The sequence below is a fragment of the Cydia pomonella genome, chromosome 22 (assembly GCF_033807575.1).
Source record: "Cydia pomonella isolate Wapato2018A chromosome 22, ilCydPomo1, whole genome shotgun sequence".
Taxonomy (NCBI): domain Eukaryota; kingdom Metazoa; phylum Arthropoda; class Insecta; order Lepidoptera; family Tortricidae; genus Cydia; species Cydia pomonella.
In genome coordinates this window covers 2,307,551-2,332,518 of record NC_084724.1, presented here as the reverse complement: position 1 = coordinate 2,332,518, position 24,968 = coordinate 2,307,551, and the positions used below count along the sequence as shown (strand labels likewise).

Sequence of the window (24,968 nt, the reverse complement as noted above, 5' to 3'; positions counted from 1 at the left end):
TGACACGCGCCGTTTTAGTTAACAATGGACAAAAGATAAGCCGTTGAGGGCCAGCTACAAATCTAACAACTATACTATGGGTACTAGGCGACAATATATATATGTAATATATAATACAAAAAGCCACGTCCTGGTACCCAAAAAACATTGCAAGGGCACAGAAGCGACCAATAGCCCCAATAGCGTGACAAGCTGGCTGACTTTGGGGAATAACATGGAACAGACAGGCTACTGACAAACGGAATTGGAATAAGATGGGGGAGGCCTTTGCCCAACAATAAGGGGATTCTTTGTGTAATACCTTTGTATTACTAGGCTAAATAAATAAATATATGTACATATATAAACATATACTGATGTACATAGAAACAGGGACCAGATAACCCATTCCTCGATAAAACCCTTTCTATATATGTATACCCGCATAGTAATATTGCTTTCCCGCTCGTTTACTAGCATTGCCCGCCGGCACATGAGCGGGACAGCAATATAATTACCCGCGTGTGATAGAGATAGGTACAGGCTGGTCAGTGGTCAATATACGAAATTATTCGTGCTTGGCGTCTTTACTTACTTCCCTACCTGTCATTCAATTTTGCCCCCAAAATCCGTTGTCTGAATATCATATTATAGTTCTTTTTAGGGTTCCGTAGTCAACTAGGAACTAAGAACTATCTGTCTGTCTGTCTGTCTGTCCGAGGCTTTGCTCCGTGGTGGTTAGTGCTAGAATGCTGAAATTCGGCATGGATATATAAATCAATAAAGCCGACAAAGTCGTACAATAAGATCTAAAAATTTAATTTTTTTGAGGGTACCTCCCCTACACGTAAAGTGGGGGTGATTATTTTTTTGTGCTTCAACCCTACAGTGTGGGGTATCGTTATAAAGGTCTTTCAAAACTAATAGGGGTATTCAACAAATATTTTTTGATAAAGTGAATATATTCGGAGATAATCGCTTCGAAAGAAAAAAAATGTGTCCCCCCCCCCCCCCCCTCTAACTTCTGAACCATAGGTCCAAAAAATATGAAAAAAATCGTGGAAGTAGAGCTTAAGAAAGACATTAAATGAAAACTATAGCGGACATGATCAGTTTAGCTGTTTTTGAGTTATCGCAAAAAGTTCCTTCATAGTAAAAACACTTACTTTAATTAGGTACTGATTATGCAAATTTGCCTATATGTTTAACTCGCGTGAAAGGTACCGTTTCATCGCTTGGTTAACAATTAACTATACTTTAAGCTCCAGTTTAGCTTATTGTGACGGAAGAGTAACTACGGAACCCTACACTGAGCGTGGCCCGACATGCTCTTGGCCGGTTTTTTTTAGCATTAGAAAGAAATTATGTGTTTTCGTGTCTTTTTATTAGATTTAGATTTATTTATTACACAACATACGATTGCATTACAAATTACATTCATGTCAATTTATATGAATCGAACTCTTGTCAAACTCTTTTGAAAAATATAACAGCAGTTATAAATCATATAAGATTATTGACATCCTTTTTCTTCCATAAGTAATATAAACTAATTTATAAAAAGCGTTTTTGTATAATTTTCAATAAAAAGACGTTAAGATTGTTTACCTTTTTTTAATGCTAAAAAAACGAAGTATAAGTCAGTCTAAAGTGCCATTATTTTATGGCATTACCACACATATAGCACTGCTAGTAAATAGGTATTATAACGTAAACACGGCACACAAAACCGATGGAGCGGTGATTCAACGTTACGTCATCGTGATGTCATTACTGTTGGTGATTATACCGTGTAACTGGCTTCTCGTACTTGCTAATATACGACTCTGTAAGTACTTCGTTTTTTTTTAAAAAAAAAGGTAAACAATCTTGATGTGTCTTTTGATTGAAGTAAGATAAATTGTAAGTACCGCGAAGATGCTTTGTTGCTTTTTCCGCATCGTACGGTTTTTTTATGGTAGACGAGGCAAACGAGCAGACGGATCACCTGATGGTAAGCGATTGCCGCCGCCCATGGACACCTGCAACACCAGAGGGGTTGTAAGTGCGTTGCCGGCCTTTAAGATGGGAGTATCGCTCATCGCCTCCCGGCTCATACTTTGTCAGATGATAGTTTGATATATATTCATGCCGAATTTCAGCTTTCTAGCACTAACGACCAGGGAGCAAAGCCTCGGACAGACAGACAGACGGACATGGCGAAACTATAAGGGTTCCTAGTTGACTACGGAACCCTAAAAAACCGTCAGTCGGTTCTATCGCGGTGGAATGACCGTCAGCTGTAAAATGAAAAATGAAATGGCGTACATAGGCTACGGAGACTGCTATCATCCGGCGGGCCGTATGCTTGTTTACCACCGACGTAATATAAAAAAAAATGAACATGTAAAAAATATGCGCCTTACCACTTTATGTGCGGCAAAGTATGCGTAATGTGTAAATTGCATAATCCGTTGATGGCTTTTCAGGCGTTTACGCGTGATGAAATGCTACATGCAAAGTTTCATGATTTGTTATTGCTATCATAAAAGGTATAGCGCTTATTGTTTACATGTTCATGCGACCAGTTGATGTTTTTACCACCGCGATATAACCGGCTGACGTGTTTCGGTGGCTGCCATTCCTCAACCCACTAACGGGGCGGCAGCTGACGTCCACGAGGGTTCATCATACCTAGCCGTTAACCACTACACGAGTTTTCAGCCGGGAGGCGATTGGTCATGGAAATTGTTCCTGGCTCGCGGTCTATTGCTCGTCTTGGCCGTCCGGCCGGCGTCCAGATGCGCGTGCGACAGAGACAGGAACAGGCGACTCAATGTTCAATTCATCGTTACCGTATAAGACATTCTATTTTGGCTCTAAAATAAGATTGCATCAAAAATTGCGCGCATCGCTGTCCTATGATCAAGTTCTACCAGCAACACTTAACTGATCAGATATGAACCTTATGTGGTTACAATAAGGTTCAGCAATTGGCAACGAAGTGCGGACAATCGTTCTAAGAAATAAACCAAACATAAATGATAGTCTGATAAAGATTCTATCGAATAATCAAACTGATAAGATTTGTTGAGAAAACGCTAGTGAATCATATAACAGTGTGATGTTAATAAAACAATAACACACATTGTGTGTTAAATATTTTAAAATGATTGTGACAATGTAATTAAGTTGTGTTAATATGAGATTTAAAATATTGAGTTTAGGTGAGGTTTTGGCATATGTTTGTGTTGTGTGCCACGTGTTTTGTGTTTTTATAACACTAAGGTAATATATAGGCTGAGAAGGGCAAGTCCAGTAAGTACCTAGACTTGGCTAACGAGATAACCGCCATGTGGGATATTGATATATTCAACGATCATTGTCCCGAGTCTCGACCTACCTTGAGAGACTCGCTAGATGGTTGGATCAAGGGTCAGATGCAGAAGGCGGTGATCTTGGACACGGCGCGGATAGTCCGCCAGTTCCTCACTCTGCGGCCCTAATCACCGGCAGCTTGGGCCCTGCCCCGCTACTGGCGGCACCCTAGGTTAGGTTTTTTATAATGTGTTTATGTATTTTTGTATTGTTTTTAAAGCGTTTTTATATTTAAAAAAAAAACTAAACTAAGAGCCAAACCAAATAAAGAGATAAGGTAATATTTTATCTGAAGGATGATTTATATTTTGATATTTGTTGCTGAAGTAGGTACCTACGCTAGAGAATTGTTCTAATAATATTTTTATTGTACAGTCACGTCTGAAAATATCAGTACGAAAAATGTGCCAAAAATATGTATACACTACCTTAATATATGGGCAATTAAGACGCTTTTTTCGTATCGAGTTTTTCAGACGTGACCTTACCTACATGCCCATTTCTGCGGGTGAGATACCCTTTATTATCTTTCTCAGTATTTACCACCATATTTGTGACCGCGGCCGGCAAAATGTCCCGCTCTATCGCTCGACATAAGGACGTCTTGTCAGGTTATTCATATAAAGATACAAGCAAATCTTGTCCTACAATACAATACTAGACAATGTTACGCTTAAATAATAAAATCCTAAAGCTAGGACTCATTAGCGTACCTAAGTGCTAATAGTACCATGAACTTCGGACCCGGAACGTGTGGTTACTTTAAGAATAAATAACTTCTTATAATTAAGAATAACAATATTATACCGGAGTCACTGTTCTTTGAAAAGTCTAAACCAAGTATTCGATAAGATTACCAGCCTCTTTTTTTTAACCGACTTCAAAAAAGGAGGAGTTTCTCAATTCGTCAGAATCTTTTTTTATGTGTGTTCCCCGATTACCCGAAGACGCCTGAACCGATTTGGAAAATTATTTTATGTTTAAAAGGGTATACTTCCCATATCCCATTTAAATTTTATCGAAATCTGTCGTGCTGTTTTTGAAAAATCATCAGATATCTAAAAATTTTATACATCGATCATATTTTCGTTTACTCCGAAACCTTGCTGTTAGATCAGTGCGTTTAGTTGGCCTACCCATATTATTAAAAAAAAAACATAAAAATATATCTACTTTTCACTAAAAATATTAAAATACATTTGTTTAGATAAAAAAACTCCCTTAAAAAACACCCAGGGACTAAAAAGCAAAAAAATATTGGTATTTACATAAGATTTCCTGATGTGTTTGAAGTCGATGCCAAGCCAAATAGGTACCCCGCTATTAGCCATTATTGGCGCGGTCACGGAAGTTTTGTTATTAAAATTGTTGCGTCTTACTAAATTTAACAAGAAGTAGATTGAATTAGGAAGAAATCCATAGAATTTGATTCCCATCGGCTTACCTGGACCTTGTTTTCTTGATTTTCTTCAGTTCTCGTAGAAAAAGTTATCAAAATGAAACTTGGATTAATAAATAAATAAATATTGTAGGAAATTATTACACAAATTGACTAAGCCCTACAGTAAGCTCAATAAGGCTTGAGTTGTGGGTACTTAGACAACGACCCATATAATATATAAATACATAGAAAACACCCATGACTCAGGAACAAATATCCGTGTGCATCACAAATGCCCTTGTACCGAGGATGCAGTCACAGCTCTTTCCTCTCTAATAGTTCAAAAAGTAGATAAGAAACGGAAATGCTTAACTGTATTCCTCGACTTAAAAAAGGCCTTCGATACGGTTTCTATTCCCACTCTTATAAGTGTCTGTGAACCTAGCATATCAAGTGTTAGCATCTCAAGTTTTCTTGAGAGTTCTAGTAGCATCCCTAATAGTTCTATAGTTCTAGGTAGTTTTTTTAAATAGTTCTACTTATTTACGCGAAAAAAATGAAAATTGAAAATGAGATGCTAACTTCCCATTTTGACACACTAGCATCCCAGCCGTTATCCACTCCACAGCCTCAAAATAGCATTTAAATGGAAGCTAGTAACATTTCTAGGCGATCTATAATGAGTTCTAGTCAAAACTGTAAAAAAATTTTTTTTCATATATGTATGGGATACGAACATCAAACAAAATTGTAGGTTTCTTCTAACTAAAACTAAGTTCGAGCTGAAATCCAAGGTTTGACAGCCAGCATCTCAGGAGTTCTGGATAGCCAGCTCCCTAGTGCATTAGAATACATACAGTTCTATCTTCTAGAACGAAATTTGACAGAGTTTTGATAGAAATTGTCCGAAAATAGTCTTGAAATCCAGTAAATGCTAAGTTCTGAGCATCGCATCCCAGCCGATGCAGATCTGATACCCAACATCTCAGCAGTTCTAGATAGCCCGCTCCCTAGTGCATTAGAAAACACACAGTTTTATCTTCTAGAATGAAAATTGAAAAAGTTCCGAAGGATTTTTGTTCGAAATAGTCTAAAAATCGAGTAAATGTTAAGTTTTGAGCTAGCATCCCAGCCCATCCAGGTCTGATACCTGGCATCTAACCAGTTATAGATAGCCAGCTCCCTAGTGCATTAGAATACATACAGTTCTATCTTCTACAACAAAATTTGACGGAGTTTTGATAGAAAATGTCTGAAAATAGTCTTGAAATCCAGTAAATACTAAGTTCCGAGCATCGCATCCCACCCGATGCAAATCTGATACCCAGCATCTCAGCAGTTCTGGATAGCCCGCTCCCTAGTGCATTAGAAGACATACAGGTTTATCTTCTAGAATGAAAATTGAAAAAGTTCCGAAGGATTTTTGTTCGAAATAGTCTAAAAATCGAGTAAATATTAACTTTTGAGGTAGCACCCCAGCGAAAGCTGGTCTGATACATAGCATCTCAGGAGTTCTAGATAGACAGCTTCCTAGTGCACTAGAATATACAGAGTTTTATCTTCTAGAACGAAATTTCACCGTATTTTGACAGACTTAGTCCGATACTACTCTGAAATTCGTGAAATTGCTAAGTTCTGGGCTTAGCATCCCAGCGAATGCAAGTCTAATACCCAGGATCTCAGCAGTTTTGGATAGCTAGCTTCCCAGTTCATTAGCATCCACACAGTTCTATCTTCTAGAACGAAATTTAGCAGAGTTTTGATAGACTATGTCCGAAAATAGTATCGATATCGAGATATGGCAAAGTTCTGAGCTTAGCATCCCAGCCAATGCAGGTCTGGTACCCGGCATCTCAGCAGTTCTGGATAGCCAACTCCCTAGTGAACTAAAATACACACAGTTCTATCTTCTAGAACTAAGTTTGGCAGAGTTTTGAAAGACTATGTCCGATAATGGTATCGAAATCGATGTAATGCTAAGTTCTGAGCTTAGCATCCCAACGAAAGCTGGTCTGATACCTAGCATCTCAGAAGTTCTAGATAGACAGCTTCCTAGTGCACTAGAATATACACAGTTTTATCTTCTAGAACGAAATTTGGCAGAGTTTTGATGGATTAATTATGTCCGAAAATTGTATCGATATCGAGATATTGCAAAGTTTTGAGCTTAGCATCCCAGACAATGCAGGTCTGGTACCCGGCATCTCAGAAGTTCTGGATAACCAGCTCCTTAGTGAACCAAAATACACACAGTTCTATCTTCTAGAACTAACTTTGGCAGAGTTTTGATAGATTATGTCCGAAAATAGTATCGATATCGAGATATTGCTATGTTCTGAGCTTAGCATCCCAGCGAAAGCTGGTCTGATACCTAGCATCTCAGGAGTTCTAGATAGCTAGCTTCCTGTTGCACTAGAATACAGACAGTTTTATCTTCTATAACGAAATTTCACCGTGTTTTGACAGACTTAGTCCGATACTACTCTGAAATTCGTGAAATTGCTGAGGTCTGGGCTTAGCATCCCAGAGAATGCATGTCTAGTACCCAGGATCTCAGCAGTTCTAGATAGCCAGCTCCCCAGTACATTAGCATCCACACAGTTCTATCTTCTAGAACTAAATTTGGCAGATTTTTGATAGACTATGTCCGAAAATAGTATCGATATCGAGATATTGCAAAGTTCTGAGCTTAGCATCCCAGCCAATGCAGGTCTGGTACCCGGCATCTCAGCAGTTCTGGATAGCCAACTCCCTAGTGAACTAAAATACACACAGTTCTATCTTCTAGAACTAAGTTTGGCAGAGTTTTGAAAGACTATGTCCGATAATGGTATCGAAATCGATGTAATGCTAAGTTCTGAGCTTAGCATCCCAACGAAAGCTGGTCTGATACCTAGCATCTCAGAAGTTCTAGATAGACAGCTTCCTAGTGCACTAGAATATACACAGTTTTATCTTCTAGAACGAAATTTGGCAGAGTTTTGATGGATTAATTATGTCCGAAAATAGTATCGATATCGAGATATTGCAAAGTTTTGAGCTTAGCATCCCAGACAATGCAGGTCTGGTACCCGGCATCTCAGAAGTTCTGGATAGCCAGCTCCTTAGTGAACCAAAATACACACAGTTCTATCTTCTAGAACTAACTTTGGCAGAGTTTTGATAGATTATGTCCGAATATAGTATCGATATCGAGATATTGCTAAGTTCTGAGCTTAGCATCCCAGCGAAAGCTGGTCTGATACCTAGCATCTCAGGAGTTCTAGATAGCTAGCTTCCTGTTGCACTAGAATACAGACAGTTTTATCTTCTATAACGAAATTTCACCGTGTTTTGACAGACTTAGTCCGATACTACTCTGAAATTCGTGAAATTGCTGAGGTCTGGGCTTAGCATCCCAGAGAATGCATGTCTAGTACCCAGGATCTCAGCAGTTCTAGATAGCCAGCTCCCCAGTTCATTAGCATCCACACAGTTCTATCTTCTAGAACTAAATTTGGCAGATTTTTGATAGACTATGTCCGAAAATAGTATCGATATCGAGATATTGCAAAGTTCTGAGCTTAGCATCCCAGCCAATGCAGGTCTGGTACCCGGCATCTCAGCAGTTCTGGATAGCCAACTCCCTAGTGAACTAAAATACACACAGTTCTATCTTCTAGAACTAAGTTTGGCAGAGTTTTGAAAGACTATGTCCGATAATGGTATCGAAATCGATGTAATGCTAAGTTCTGAGCTTAGCATCCCAACGAAAGCTGGTCTGATACCTAGCATCTCAGAAGTTCTAGATAGACAGCTTCCTAGTGCACTAGAATATACACAGTTTTATCTTCTAGAACGAAATTTGGCAGAGTTTTGATGGATTAATTATGTCCGAAAATAGTATCGATATCGAGATATTGCAAAGTTTTGAGCTTAGCATCCCAGACAATGCAGGTCTGGTACCCGGCATCTCAGAAGTTCTGGATAGCCAGCTCCTTAGTGAACCAAAATACACACAGTTCTATCTTCTAGAACTAACTTTGGCAGAGTTTTGATAGATTATGTCCGAAAATAGTATCGATATCGAGATATTGCTAAGTTCTGAGCTTAGCATCCCAGCGAAAGCTGGTCTGATACCTAGCATCTCAGGAGTTCTAGATAGCTAGCTTCCTGTTGCACTAGAATACAGACAGTTTTATCTTCTATAACGAAATTTCACCGTGTTTTGACAGACTTAGTCCGATACTACTCTGAAATTCGTGAAATTGCTGAGGTCTGGGCTTAGCATCCCAGAGAATGCATGTCTAGTACCCAGGATCTCAGCAGTTCTAGATAGCCAGCTCCCCAGTTCATTAGCATCCACACAGTTCTATCTTCTAGAACTAAATTTGGCAGATTTTTGATAGACTATGTCCGAAAATAGTATCGATATCGAGATATTGCAAAGTTCTGAGCTTAGCATCCCAGCCAATGCAGGTCTGGTACCCGGCATCTCAGCAGTTCTGGATAGCCAACTCCCTAGTGAACTAAAATACACACAGTTCTATCTTCTAGAACTAAGTTTGGCAGAGTTTTTAAAGACTGTCCGATAATGGTATCGAAATCGATATAATGCTAAGTTCTGAGCTTAACATCCCAACGAAAGCTGGTCTGATACTTAGCATCTCAGAAGTTCTAGATAGACAGCTTCCTAGTGCACTAGAATACACACAGTTTTATCTTCTAGAACGAAATTTGGCAGAGTTTTGATGGATTATGTCCGAAAATAGTATCAATATCGAGATATTGCAAAGTTTTGAGCTTAGCATCCCAGCTAATGCAGGTCTGGTACCCGGCATCTCAGGAGTTCTGGATAGCCAGCTCGTTAGTGAACCAAAATACACGCAGTTCTATCTTCTAGAACTAATTTTGGCAGGGTTTTAATAGATTATGACCGAAAATAGTATCGATATCGAGATATTGCTAAGTTCTGAGCTTAGCATCCCAGCGAAAGCTGGTCTGATACCTAGCATCTCAGGAGTTCTAAATAGCCAGCTTTCTAGTGCACTAGAATACACACAGTTTTATCTTCTAGAACGAAATTTACCCTGAAATTCGTGAAATTGCTAAGTTCTGGGCTTAGCATCCCAGAGAATGCATGTCTAATACCCAGGATCTCAGCAGTTCTAGATAGCCAGCTCCCTAGTACATTACTATCCACACAGTTCTGTCTTCTAGAACGAAATTTGGCAGAGTTTTGATAGACTATGTCCGAAAATAGTATCGATATCGAGATATTGCAAAGTTCTGAGCTTAGCATCCCAGCCATTGCAGGTCTGGTACGCGGCATCTCAGCAGTTCTGGATAGCCAACTCCCTAGTGAACTAAAATACACACAGTTCTATCTTCTAGAACTAACTTTGGCAGAGTTTTGAAAGACTATGTCCGATAATGGTATCGAAATCGATGTAATGCTAAGTTCTGAGCTTAGCATCCCAGCTAAAGCTGGTCTGATATCTAACATCTCAAGAGTTCTAGATAGCCAGCTTCCTAGTGCACTTGAATACACACAGTTATATCTTCTAGAACGAAATTTCACCGTTTTTTGACAGACATAGTCCGATACTATTCTGAAATTCGTGAAATTGCTAAGTTCTGGGCTTAGCATCCCAGCGAATGCAAGTCAAATACCCAGGACCTCAGCAGTTCTAGATAGTCAACTCCCTAACATATTAGCATCCACACAGTTCTGTCTTCTAGAACGAAATTTGGCAGAGTTTTGATAGACTATGTCCGAAAATAGTATCGATATCAAGATATTGCAAAGTTCTGAGCTTAGCATCCCAGCCAATGCAGGTCTGGTACCTGGCATCTCAGCAGTTCTGGATAGCCAGCTCCTTAGTGAACTAAAATACATAAAGTTCTATCTTCTAGATCTAAATTTGGTAGAGTTTTGAAAGACTATATCTGAAAATGGTACAGAAATCGAGGTAATGCTAAGTTCTGAGCTAAGCATCCCAGCGAAAGCTGGTCTGATATCTAACATCTCAAGAGTTCTAGATAGCCAGCTTCCTAATGCACTTGAATACACACAGTTCTGTCTTCTAGAACGAAATTTGGCTGAGTTTTGATAGACTATGTCCGAAAAAAGTGTCGATATCGAGATATTGCAAAGTTCTGAGCTTAGCATCCCAGCCAATGCAGGCCTGGTACCCGGCATCTCAGCAGTTCTGGATAGCCAGCTTCCTAATGCACTTGAATACACACAGTTCTATCTTCTAGAACTAAAGTTGGCAGAGTTTTGATAGACTTTGTCCGAAAATAGTATCGATATCGAGATATTGCTTAGTTCTGAGTTTATGATCCCAGCCAATGCAGGTCTGATACCTGGTATCTCAGCAGTTCTGAAAAGCCAGTACTCTAGTAAACTAAAATACACGTAGTTCTTTCTTCTAGAACGAAATTTGATATAGTCCTGATTGACAATGTCCGAAACTACTAAGTTCTGAGCTTCCCAGCCAATGCAAGTCTGATGCCTAAAATCTTAGCAGTTCTCAATAGCCAGCTCTCTAATGCACTAGAATCCATAAAGTTCTATCTTCTAGAACGAAATTTGTAGAGTTTTGATCGACTAGGTCCGAAAATAGTATTGTTATCGAGATATTACTAAGTTCTGATCTTATCGTCCCAGCGAAAGCTGGTCTGATACCCAGCATCTCAGCAGTTCTAGTTAGCGATATTCCCGGTGTACTAGAACACACACAGTTTTATTTTCTAGAACGAAAGGACCATGGGCAACTTTGTATGGAACTTCGCCCCAAAACCAACACAGCTAAGAGTTAGGTCGTTAAATAGGTCTTTAAATCTACTTCATTTCGTTCTATAGGCATCAAGTTGAATTCCATTGCAGAACTAAGATATTCATATGTTAGTCACTGTGAATACAATCTAACAGAAAACGGGTTACCTACTCAGAGAATACCGGTCATTAATCATTAGGATACCTAGGATATTTTGTAGTTACTCATTGGTTTTATTAACACAATTACTATTTACAGCAAGTTGTTATAAATAATAAATAAATAAAATATTATAGGACATTATTACATAAATTGACTAAGTCCCACAGTAAGCTCAATAAGGCTTGTATGGAGGGTACGTAGACAACGATATATGTAATATATAAATATTTATAAATACTTAAATACATAGAAAACACCCATGACTCAGGAACAAATATCCATGCTCATCACACGAATAAATGCCCTTACCAGGATTTGAACTCGGGACCATTAGCTTCGTAGGCAGGGTCACTTCACTACCCACTAGGCCAAACCGGTCGTCTCAGTCTGTTAGCCTGTTATGTCAGCTGTTTGCCAACATCGAGGACATGTGGCTTGAATATTATTAAATGCAACCTACAAATAAAACAATAAAAACTCAGTAGTAATAAAACAATATAAGTCAATATCGTAATGCATAGTAGAATGTGTATTTACCTCAATATGAGCATGTTCTTGTAGGTATTCTGCATTTCGAGGTTGTGCTTATGGTAATCTGTCTTCTAAAATATATCGACGCACTTGCAAAACCGAACGAGGACATAATACACAATAGCGTCCTTCTAATACCATAGTTATATATTATTAAACGGCAGGTGACATAGCTATTATAATTGAACACTTGAACATAGAACATAGGTACTCATATGTACCTAGAGTAGATAAAAGAGTTTTTGAACGGTTTTATATAGTAATAAAACATGATATTCCAAAAAAAATACAAGTTAACCTAACGAATGTAGTATACGCCATATTCGGTAAGAATACCTTCGATATTCATAAATTTTGTTTTAACTACCCACCAGAATTATTATATCTACAGAATTTTCATAGCTCGTATTCACGCTGACAAACATATGAATATCTCAGTTCTGCAATGGAATTCCATTATAGTGCCTATAGAATGAAATAAAGTAGATTTACAGTACATATGGTGCTAATTCAAAAGTATTTATTTAATATTGGTAATAATAATAATGTCAACTTACATAACTAGCACAAATAACATAAAAAAAGAAATTAAAATTACAACATATTAATTAAAATACATTAGCTACTCCACATATAAATAAAGTATAAAGTAAAAATACAAAGTTATACAAACACAAAAATCTTAACCTAAACTGAACTAAATCCTAAATCTAACAGACATACAAAAACTATCCGCACAACTCGCCCCGCGCCCCTCCAGATGCAAAGGAGCCCATCACGCTCGCTGCGTTGCCACGTTGAACGGCGATGGACAACCTCTGCATCAAAAACGACCCGGAGCGAGGGTCATGACCACACTCCCGCATGCGTCTGCCCACTTCACCAATAAATGTCTTGGCCTCATCACACCATGCTGCTAATTTACTGCACTAGTGCGAAAATTAGCATATTACGTTACTATGTCAAACATTTAAAGAGCCATATGTACTGTAAAACGTTGTACGATACATGTGCGAATAGGTAATTCGCAACTCGTGTCGATTTAAAACACTCCCTTGGGTCGTGTTTTAATTTATCGCCACTCGTTTCGAATTTCCTATTATTCGCACTTGTATCGTAATGTACTATTGAAGACCTAATTAATGGCCCAACTCTCATGATTGTTGGTTTTGGGGCAATTTTGACGCAAGGTCCTTTCACCGAGTTTTAACAGACTAAGTTCGAAACTACTCCAAGCCAATGCAGATCTGATACCCAGCGTCTCGAGAGTTCTGATAAGCCCACTTCCTAGTGCATTAGAAAACTTACAGTTTCATTTCATCTTCTAAAGAGAAAATTGAGAAAGTTCTGAACGATTTTTATTCGAGTTAGTCTAAAAATCAAGTAAACGCTAAAGTTCTGAGCTAGCATCCCAGCCAATGCTGGTCTGATACCTAGCGTCTCAGCAGTTCTGGATAGCCAGCTCTTTTGTACACTAGACTCCACACAGTTCTATCTTCAAGAACGAAATTTGGCAGAGTTTTGATAGACAAATTAGACAATGTCCGAAAATAGTATCGATATCGAGATATTGCTAAGTTCTGAGCTTAGCATCCCAGCCAATGCAGGTCTGATACCTAACATCTCAGCAGTTCTAGATAGCCAGCTTCCTAGTGCACTAGAATACTTACAGTTTTACCTTCTAGAAAGAAATTTCACCGTGTTTTGACAGATTTAGTCCAAAACTACTCGGAAAATCGTGAAATAGCTAAGTTTTGAGCTAGCATTCTATCCAAAGCTGGTCTGATACCCAGTATCTCAGCAGTTCTAGATCGCCAACTTTCTAGTGTACTAGAACACACATAGTTTTATGTTCTAGTACGAAATTTCATCGAGTTTTGACAGACTAAGTTCGAAACTACTCTGAAATTCGAGAAATTGTTGAGTGATACCTAACATCCATAATGATAATAGCCAGCTCTCTAGTGCACCAGAATCCGTAAAGTTCTATTGTCTAGAATGAAATTTCGCATAGTTTCGACACACTATGTCCGAAAATAGTATCGTTTTGGAGATATTGCTAAGTTCTGAGCTTAGCATCCCAGGCAGTGCAGGTCTGATACCCAGCTTCTCAGCAGTTCTGGATAGCCAGCTCTCTAGTGAACTAAAAACACACAGTTCTACCTTCTAGAACTAAATTTGGCAGAGTTTTGAAAGACTATGTCCGAAAATTGTATCGAAATCGAGAAATGCCTAAGTTCTGAGCTAGCATCCCAGCCAATGCCGGTCTGATACTTAGTATCACAGCAGTTCTGGATAGATAGCTTCCAAGTGCACTAGAATCCACATAGTTTTATCTTCTAGAAGAAAATTTCACCGAGTTTTGATAGACTTAGTCCGAAACTACTCTGAAAATCGTGAAATTGCTAAGTTTTGAGCTAGCATCCAAGCCAATGCAGGTCTGATAGCTAGCATCTGAACACTTACGGATAGCCAGCTCCTTAGTGAACTAGAGTACTTACAGTTTTATTTTCTAGACTGAAATTTTATACAGTTTTGATAGACTATGTCCGTAACTACACTGAAAATCCAGCATCCGAAAATAGTATGGAAATCGAAATATTACTTATTTCTGAGCTTAGCATCCTAGCCACTGCAGGTCTGATACCTAGCATCTCAGCAGTTACAGATAGCCAAATCTCTTGTGCACTATAATATATACAGTTCTAACTTCCAGAACAAAATTTGATAGAGTGTGTCCGAAAATAGTATCGATATCGAGATATTGTTAAGTTCTGAGCTTAGCATCCCAGCCAATGCAAGTCTGATACCTAGAGCATCTCAGCAGTTCTGGATAGCCAGCTTCCTAGTGCATATATATCATATATCATTTGAAAACAAAAATACTTTTATTTACGTAAAAAGAGTTAAAACTAAATCTCTTAAAAGAATATTTGTGTGATTTGTGTGAAATATTTAAAAACCTATTCTTTCTCGTTTGCGCTTTATTCTTGCAAATAATGTCCTAGACTTTGGAGAATGTCTGAAAATAAGTTTTTCATTTTAAATTTAAATATATATTTTAATATATGATGAAAAACGCTCCAAAATTGGTTAAGCAGTTTTTAAGATACAAGTTTCAGAAGTTGGCTTACTTTTATTCGTATGGAAGTTTTTGTCTTTATAAGTCCAAAGAGCGTGTAATTAGTAAATTTTATAATAATTTGTTTTTTGTTCACTTGTTAGAATAGAATAGATTTTGAACTAATGCTACGGATTCCACTCACGTGTTTTTAGTCACTCGCGCGACATGTTTCGGACTTCGGCGAGTGACTAAAAACACACGAGTGAAATCCGTAGAATTAGTTTAATGTTAGTATAACTCACGACAGTTAATTTCGGAAATAGATTTTATTTGTATGATTCTACACTGACATATTACCTAAAACGAATGATTTACACATAACAATGAGCAAAACCAGAAAATATAAGTCAATATAAGTCTATGTAAGTTACGCGTTACATGTTACACGTTTTGGTATTTGTAAGTAGTCACTTTAAAAAATCTTCATGTCAATAAAACTAGGCCAACTTCTGGAACATATATTTTAATAAAAAGCGGCCAGTGCAAGTCGGACTCGCCCATGAAGGGTTCCGTACCATTTATGACGTATTAAAAAAAACTACTTACTAGATCTCGTTCAAACCAATTTTCCGTGGAAGTTTGCATGGTAATGTATATCATTTTTTTTTCTATTCGGTTTAGAAAAAAATCATATCAGAAACCTCAATATCATTTTTAAAGACCTATCCATAGATACCCCACACGTATGGGTTTGATGAAAAAAGATTTTTCGAGTTTCAGTTGTAAGTATGGGGAACCCCCAAAATTTATTGTTTTTTTTTTCTATTTTTATGTAAAAAATATTAATGCTGTTCATAGAATACATCTACATACCAAGTTTGAACAGTATAGCTCTTATAGTTTCGGAAAAAAGTGGCTGTGAAATAATCGGACAGACAGACGGACATGACGAATCTATAAGGGTTCCGTTTTTTGCCATTTGGCTACGGAACCCTAAAAAGTACTTAAATGATTTTGATGCGGTTTTCAGTTTTCGATAAGAAATATGTTTGACTTTATAATAAAGTACTTATTAGTAGATATTTACCAACGTGGAAGACACTTTTTGAAAAATAAAGCGTCAAAAAGTTTTGTTTTTATTTGAATACTTTAATACTAAATTTCTTTAAAAATATGTTGTGTATATTTTTTTTACATAAAACAAAGCTATTTTCTTTCGATTGACACAAAATGTATCTTAATCGAATGATTTGTGAAGCTTGTAGATTTTTTTTTTCTTTTTTTGAACAGACCTCACTTTACCTTGGCTCCCAAGGGACGAAATTACGGGTGCTTAAAAGAAAATCGTTTTATTAGGTCTCCACTATCATCGTGTAAAGTGGCTTGCTTCCATTTCAAAATGTAGCTTTTTGACAAAAAAGCTCGATAGCCAGTAAGATTATAAGTTCCGAGTTCTATAATTATAAGCATAGATGCAATTACTAATTTTGTTATTTCGCACGTCATGTACATTACGCAGTTTCTACCTGTGGAAACTTGTAATTACATAACTTAATGCTTCTATTTCGAAACCTATTTTGTTACTCTAACTGTAAATTTTCCTATGAAATAAAATAAAAATCGAGTAAATGCTAAGTTTTGGGCTTATAACGTTCAGAACTGCTGAAGTGCTATCAGACGGAGTGGTATCAGACCTGCATTAGCTGGGATGCCAAGCTCTAATCTTTCAATAGGGAGTATTACTGCAATGTTCTGCCGCCAGAATGCAGCACTAGCACCTTTCGCAAACCATAGAGTAACTACATAGAGTACTATGCCTTAAGCTGTGTAATGACGAGTTTTCACAGATAATAAAATATGACATTGACGTATCACCGGGAAACGCGAAAATTCAAATTCTAGAACTCTTGAGATGCTAGGTATCAGACCAGCTTTCGCTGGGATGCTAAGCTCAGAACTTAGCATTACCTCGATTTCTATACCATTTTCAGACATAGTCTTTCAAAACTCTGCCAAATTTAGTTCTAGAAGATAGAACTGTGTGTATTTTAGTTCACTAGGGAGCTGGCTATCCAGAACTGCTGAGATGCCGGGTACCAGACCTGCATTTGCTGGGATGCTAAGCTCAGAACTTTGCAATATCTCGATATCGATACTATTTTCGGAGATAGTCTATCAAAACTCTTCCAAATTACGTTCTAGAAGACAGAACTGTGTGGATAGTAATGAACTAGGGAGCTATCTATCTAGAACTGCTGAGATATTGGGTATTAGACTTGCATTCGCTGGGATGCTAAGCTCAGAACTTAGTATTACCTCGATTTCTATACCATTTTCGGACATAGTCTATCAAAACTCTGCCAAATTTCGTTCTAGAAGACAGAACTGTGTGGATGCTAATGTACTAGGGAGTTGACTATCTAGAACTGCTGAGGTCCTGTGTATTAGACTTGCATTCGCTGGGATGCTAAGCCAAGAACTTAGCAATTTCACGAATTTCAGAGTAGTAGCGGACTAAGTCTGTCAAAACACGGTGAAATTTCGTTCTAGAAGATAAAACTGTGTGTATTCTAGTGCACTAGGAAGCTGGCTATCTAGAACTCTTGAGATGCTAGGTATCAGACCAGCTTTCGCTGGGATGCTAAGCTCAGAACTTAGCATTACCTCGATTTCTATACCATTTTCAGACATAGTCTTTCAAAACTCTACCAAATTTAGTTCTAGAAGATAGAACTGTGTGTATTTTAGTTCACTAGGGAGCTGGCTATCCAGAATTGCTGAGATGCCGGGTACCAGACCTGCATTGGCTGGGATGCTAAGCTCAGAACTTTGCAATATCTCGATATCGATACAATTTTCGGACATAGTCTTACAAAACTCTACCAAATTTAGTTCTAGAAGATAGAACTGTGTGTATTTTAGTTCACTAGGAAGCTGGCTATCTAGAACTGCTGGGATATCAGACCAGCACTGGCTGGGATGCTAGCTCAAAAACTAAGCAATTTCATTATTTTCCGAGTAATTTCGGACTAAGTCTGTCAAAACACGGTGAAATTTTGTTCTAGAAGATAAAACTGTGTGTATTCTAGTGCATTAAGAAACTGGCTATATAGAACTCCTGAGATGCTAGGTATCAGACTAGCTTTCACTGGGATGCTAAGCTCCGAACTTAGTATTACCTCGATTTCGATTCCTATATCGGACAGTCCTCCAAAACTCGGCCAAATTTAGTTCTACAAGATAGAACTGTGTGTATTTTAGTTCACTAGGGAGCTGGCTATCCAGAACTGCTGAGATGCCGGGTACCAGACCTGCATTGGCTGGGATGCTAAGCTCAGAACTTAGCATTACCTCGATATCGATACTATTTTGCGGACATAGTCTATCAAAACTCTGCCAAATTTCGTTCTAGAAGACAGAACTGTGTGTATTCAAGTGCTTTAGGAAGCTGGCTATCTAGAACTTCTGAGATGCTAGGTGTCAGACCAGCTTTCGCTGGGATGCTAAGCTCAGAACTTAGCATTACCTCGATTTCTATACCATTTTCAGATATAGTATTCCAAAACTCGGCCAAATTTAGTTCTAGAAGATAGAACTGTGTGTATTTTAGTTCACTAGGGAGCTGGCTATCCAGAACTGCTGAGATGCCGGGTACCAGACCTGCATTGGCTGGGATGCTACGCTCAGAACTTCGCATTACCTCGATATCGATACTATTTTCGGACATAGTCTATCAAAACTCTGCCAAATTTCGTTCTAGAAGACAGAACTGTGTGGATAGTAATGAACTAGGGAGCTATCTATCTAGAACTGCAGAGATTTTGGGTATTAGACTTGCATTCGCTGGGATGCTAAGCTCAGAACTTAGCATTCACTCGGCTCCATAAAATTAAAAAATCATTCATGGGTAATTGTGTGAGATTTTATAATAAACTTCCAAACCATATTACTGAGTTATCAATTAATAAGTTTAAGAATCATGTAAAGCGTAAACTTATTTCTAAAGCTTATTATACCACACAAGACTACATGAATGATAAAACAACGTGGGATTTGAACAATTGTGATTCGAAATGATTAATTATTTATTATATTTGAATAATGATGATGAAATGGATATTCCAATGCATGTATATCCTTTGTTGTTTTTATTATAAATTTTTTGACATTTAGAATTTATTCTAGAGACAATCTAGACTAGTATTTTTTATACATTTTTTTTTGTATGACTATATTTTGTGAAATTTTTAGTATTAAATTTGATCTATGAATTATATTCATTAGTATTATATATGAAATAATATTTACAACATCAATAAATTGCTCTGATAATTAGCTTAAGATAATTATATGTAATACTATCTTACTATTCATAAGTGCTTGTTGCTAGGCCTACATGAATAAAGTATATTTGAATTGAATTGAATTACCTCGACTTCTATACCATTTTCGGACATAGTCTATCAAAACTCTGCCAAATTTCGTTCTAGAAGACAGAACTGTGTGGATGCTAATATACTAGGGAGTTGACTATCTAGAACTGCTGAGGTCCTGTGTATTAGACTTGCATTCGCTGGGATGCTAAGCCCAGAACTTAGCAATTTCACGAATTTCAGAGTAGTATCGGACTAAGTCTGTCAAAACACGGTGAAATTTCGTTCTAGAAGATAAAACTGTGTGTATTCTAGTTCACTAGGAAGCTGGCTATCTAGAACTGCTGGTATGCTGGGTATCAGACCAGCACTGGCTGGGATGCTGGCTCAAAAACTAAGCAATTTCATTATTTTCCGAGTCATTTTGGACTATGTCTGTCAAAACACGGTGAAATTTTGTTCTAGAAGATAAAACTGTGTGTATTCTAGTGCATTAGGAAACTGGCTATATAGAACTCCTGAGATGCTAGGTATCAGACTAGCTTTCACTGGGATGCTAAGCTCCGAACTTAGTATTACCTCGATTTCGATACCTATATCGGACAATCTTCCAAAACTAGGCCAAATTTAGTTCTAGAAGATAGAACTGTGTGTATTTTAGTTCACTAGGGAGCTGGCTACCCAGAACTGCTGAGATGCCAGGTACCAGACCTGCATTGGCTGGGATGCTAAGCTCAGAACTTTGCAATATCTTGATATCGATACTATTTTCGGACATAGTCTATCAAAACTCTACCAAATTTCGTTCTAGAAGACAGAACTGTGTGGATAGTAATGAACTAGGGAGCTGGCTATCTAGAACTGCTGAGATCCTGGGTATTAGACATGCATTCTCTGGGATGCTAAGCCCAGAACTTAGCAATTTCACGAATTTCAGAGTAGTATCGGACTAAGTCTGTCAAAACACGGTGAAATTTCGTTCTAGAAGATAGAACTGTGTGTATTTTGGTTCACTAAGGAGCTGGCTATCCAGAACTCCTGAGATGCCGGGTACCAGACCTGCATTGGCTGGGATGCTGAGCCCAAAACTTTGCAATATCTCGATATTGATACTATTTTCGAACATAATGCATCAAAACTCTGCCAAATTTCGTTCTAGAAGATAGAACTGTGTGTATTTTGGTTCACTAAGGAGCTGGCTATCCAGAACTTCTGAGATGCCGGGTACCAGACCTGCATTGGCTGGGATGCTGAGCCCAAAACTTTGCAATATCTCGATATTGATACTATTTTCGGACATAATCCATCAAAACTCTGCCAAATTTCGTTCTAGAAGATAAAACTGTGTGAATTCTAGTGCACTAAGAAGCTGTCTATCTAGAACTTCTGAGATGCTAGGTATCAGACTAGCTTTCGTTGGGATGCTAAGCTCAAAACTTAGCATTACATCGATTTCGATACCATTATCGGACATAGTCTTTCAAAACTCTGCCAAACTTTGTTCTAGAAGATAGAACTGTGTGTATTTTAGTTCACTAGGGAGTTGGCTATCCAGAACTGCTGAGATGCCGGGTACCAGACCTGCATTGGCTGGGATGCTAAGCTCAGAACTTTGCAATATCTCGATATCGATACTATTTTCGGACATAGTCTATCAAAACTCTGCTAAATTTCGTTCTAGAAGATAGAACTCTGTGGATGCTAATGAACTGGGGAGCTAGCTATCCAAAACTGCTGAGATCCTGGGTATTAAACTTGCATTCGTTGGGATGCTAAGCCCAGAACTTAGCAATTTCACGAATTTCAGAGTAGTATCGGACTAAGTCTGTCAAAAAACGGTGAAATTTCGTTCTAGAAGATAAAACTCTGTATATTCTAGTGCACTAGAAAGCTGTCTATCTAGAACTCCTGAGATGATATGTATCAGACCAGCTTTCGCTGGGATGCTAGCTCAAAACTTAACATTTACTCGATTTTTAGACTATTTCGAACAAAAATCCTTCGGAACTTTTTCAATTTTCATTCTAGAAGATAAAACTGTGTGTTTTCTAATGCATTAGGGAGCGGGCTATCTAGAACTGCTGATATGCTGGGTATTAGATCTGCATCGGCTGGGATGCGATGCTCAGAGCTTAGCATTTACTGGATTTCAAGACTATTTTCGGAAAATTTCTATCAAAACTCTGTCAAATTTCGTTCTAGAAGATAGAACTGTATGTATTCTAATGCACTAGGGAGCTGGCTATCCAGAACTCCTGAGATGCTGGCTGTCAAACCTTGGATTTCAGCTCGAACTTAGTTTTAGTTAGAAGAAACCTACAATTTTGTTTGATGTTCGTATCCCATACATATATGAAAAAAAAATTTTTTACAGTTTTGACTAGAACTCATTATAGATCGCCTAGAAATGTTACTAGCTTCCATTTAAATGCTATTTTGAGGCTGTGGAGTGGATAACGGCTGGGATGCTAGTGTGTCAAAATGGGAAGTTAGCATCTCATTTTCAATTTTCATTTTTTTCGCGTAAATAAGTAGAACTATTAAAAAAAACTACCTAGAACTATAGAACTATTAGGGATGCTACTAGAACTCTCAAGAAAACTTGAGATGCTAGCACTTGATATGCTAGGTTCACAGACACCTCTTATAAACACTCTGGAAGGTATAGGAATTAGAGATATACCGCTCTCTTTACTGAGTTCTTACCTTCGAAACCGAAAACAGAAAGTAAAAGTCGGGAAATATATAAGTGACGAGTGTGACGTAAAATTCGGAGTTCCGCAAGGGAGTGTTCTAGGCCCAACGCTCTTTTTAATCTACATAAACCAGCTCTGTGACATGCCTATTGATAATGGCTCTATCTTTTCATACGCGGACGATACAGCTGTTGTGTTTTATGGAGATAATTGGGAAGAAGTGCGTACATCAGCGGAAATCGGCCTTAGTAAGATTGCTCGCTGGCTACAAGCCAACCTCCTTACTTTAAATAGAGAAAAAACTAACTACATTTGTTTCACCAAAGATTGTAGAACTCAACCTGACCCGTTTTTCACACTTAGAATCCATAATTGTAATGACATAGATTCATCAATTTGCTCTTGCCCTCCTATTGAAAAAGTGGAACACGTAAAATATTTAGGAGTTATGATGGACCAGAGACTTACCTGGCACTCTCATACGGAGCTAATGATGTCCCGAATTCGGAAACTTATTTGGACCTTTAAATTCTTAAGATACGCTGCGTCCTCAAACCTCTTAAATCAGATTTATATTGTCCTAGCTCAGTCGATCCTCTCTTACTGTGTTTCAGTATGGGGTGGAGCCACTAAAACAAAATTTTTACAACTTGAAAGAGCTCAAAGAGCACTGCTAAAAGTCATGTACTTTAAGCCTTATAGGTTTCCAACCGTTGATCTATATGATCTATGTGGACTTTTATCTGTAAGAAAATTATATGTGCTTAATGTAATCTTACGGATACATAAGTTTACGTTTTATTACCCTGACTCTAATACCTCTAGAAGGAAAAAAACTAACATAATCCCTATTCCACCTACAAAGTCTGCCTTTGCTAAAAGACAGTACATTGTTCAATCAGCAAAATTGTACAACTTTTTAAATAATGAAATATATATATATCCCTCCACCTACAGAGAATGTAAAATTAAAATAAAAAACTGGTTAAATACTAAAAACTATGTTGATATGGAAAATCTACTTAAATCATAATCTAATATAAATCAATCAATGCACCATTCCCTTAACACACACACACACATACTCACACACACAAAACACACACACACACACACACGCACACACACATGCGCGCAAAACACTTAAAAGTGGCTCTTATACTTGAAGATTTAAAATTACATTAGTTACTTTGCTACTCGCATCTTAGTTTAGTATTACACAGTTTACTTACATATTAATTATTTAGTTTATACTTTGTAGCCATCATAGTTTTGCTTTTAGCTTCTAGGTAATCACTAAGGAAGAGCGGTGTTCCTTAACACAGGTATATCTATACTTAAAAAGGGACACCAACCTGTATTTTGTTAAATATGCTTGTGAGAGAATAAATCATTTTTCATTTTCATTTTCATTTGTACCAGGATTTGAACCCGGGACCATCGGCTTCATAGTTCATAGGCAGGGTCACTACCCACTGGGCCAGACAAGACGGAACTGGCTAAAGTATATGTGTGAGGACCCGTATCAAATCATAAACTCAAAGCTTTACGTAAACGGATATGATAATCTGTAAAAACTTCGCAAAAAAAAATGGCAGCGAAATTTATTTACCAGTACAAAACAGCAACACTTAACTGTCCATAGGTGGACCTTATGCCTTTTGTAATAAGGTCCACCGATGGATAGTTAACAGCATGAGCGATGGTACAGTACAGTCAGCTGCAAAAATATGTATCGAGAGAATCGTCTCATAAATATGGTACTACGCTCTTATTAAACTGTAATAAGATGCTATGGGACATATTTTTGAGTAAGATGTGTACAACCATATTTTTACACTTGACTGTACAAAGGCTTCTATTTTTGTAGTAAAGTTAAAAGAGCCTTAAAAGAGGAAGGTACCATAGAGCGTCGTAAATAAGGTGGTTTGACCTACAAGGACAGCTTGAAACATTTTAACCTTCACCCCTAACAGTAGGGTTCCAGCCCAACCCTAACGCCCTTTCTAAGAAACCCCGCCCTACTAGATAAACACAATTTTACATTTAAGTATAATATTATTTAAGTACACTGGCGTGATCGTAAACTTTAAGGGATCTCTAAGGGGGTTCACTCATGGTACGATTAATCGCTTCGATCAATCTGATGAAAATCGCGACGATCTGTCGTTTCGAGAATGCCAGTCAACACACGGAGGAATTGGTCGTTACTACGCGCAATCGAAGGATGCAGTGCTCATACACTGAGCAATTGGTCGTTACGATCGATGCGCGATCGAAGGATGCAGACACGGAACAATTGGTCGTTATGATCGATGTGCGATCGAAGGATGCCATGCGTGCGGCGCCTGCGTCAAGAATGAGACGAAAAACAAATCGTTGATCGCAAAGAGCCATACAATGTCGATTTATCGTTACGATATTCATGATTGCACTGGTTTTTGTTGCGATTTCCGATATCGTCTCCGATTAAGTCAATCGTTAACATCAATCCGTCGTTGATCGGTCAGTACCATGAGAAACTGAAATTTTGCCCATATCTTTCGTATAGTCAAATAATTTAATGTACGGTCGAGGAAATTGATTCTTTAGCAATTTGCGGTTCAAGTAAATTTGGTTGTACATACTTATGCTATGCGCTTTCCAGTGTAAAGTGAACCACAA

General features: G+C 37.9%; 1 protein-coding gene across 12 annotated transcripts in view; it reads left to right on the top strand.

Annotated features, from left to right (window-relative positions):
- Nucleotides 1-24,968, top strand: part of LOC133530325 (oxysterol-binding protein-related protein 6-like) — a 106,677-nt gene that overhangs the window by 2,415 nt on the left and 79,294 nt on the right. The gene's annotated exons all lie outside the window — the stretch shown is intronic.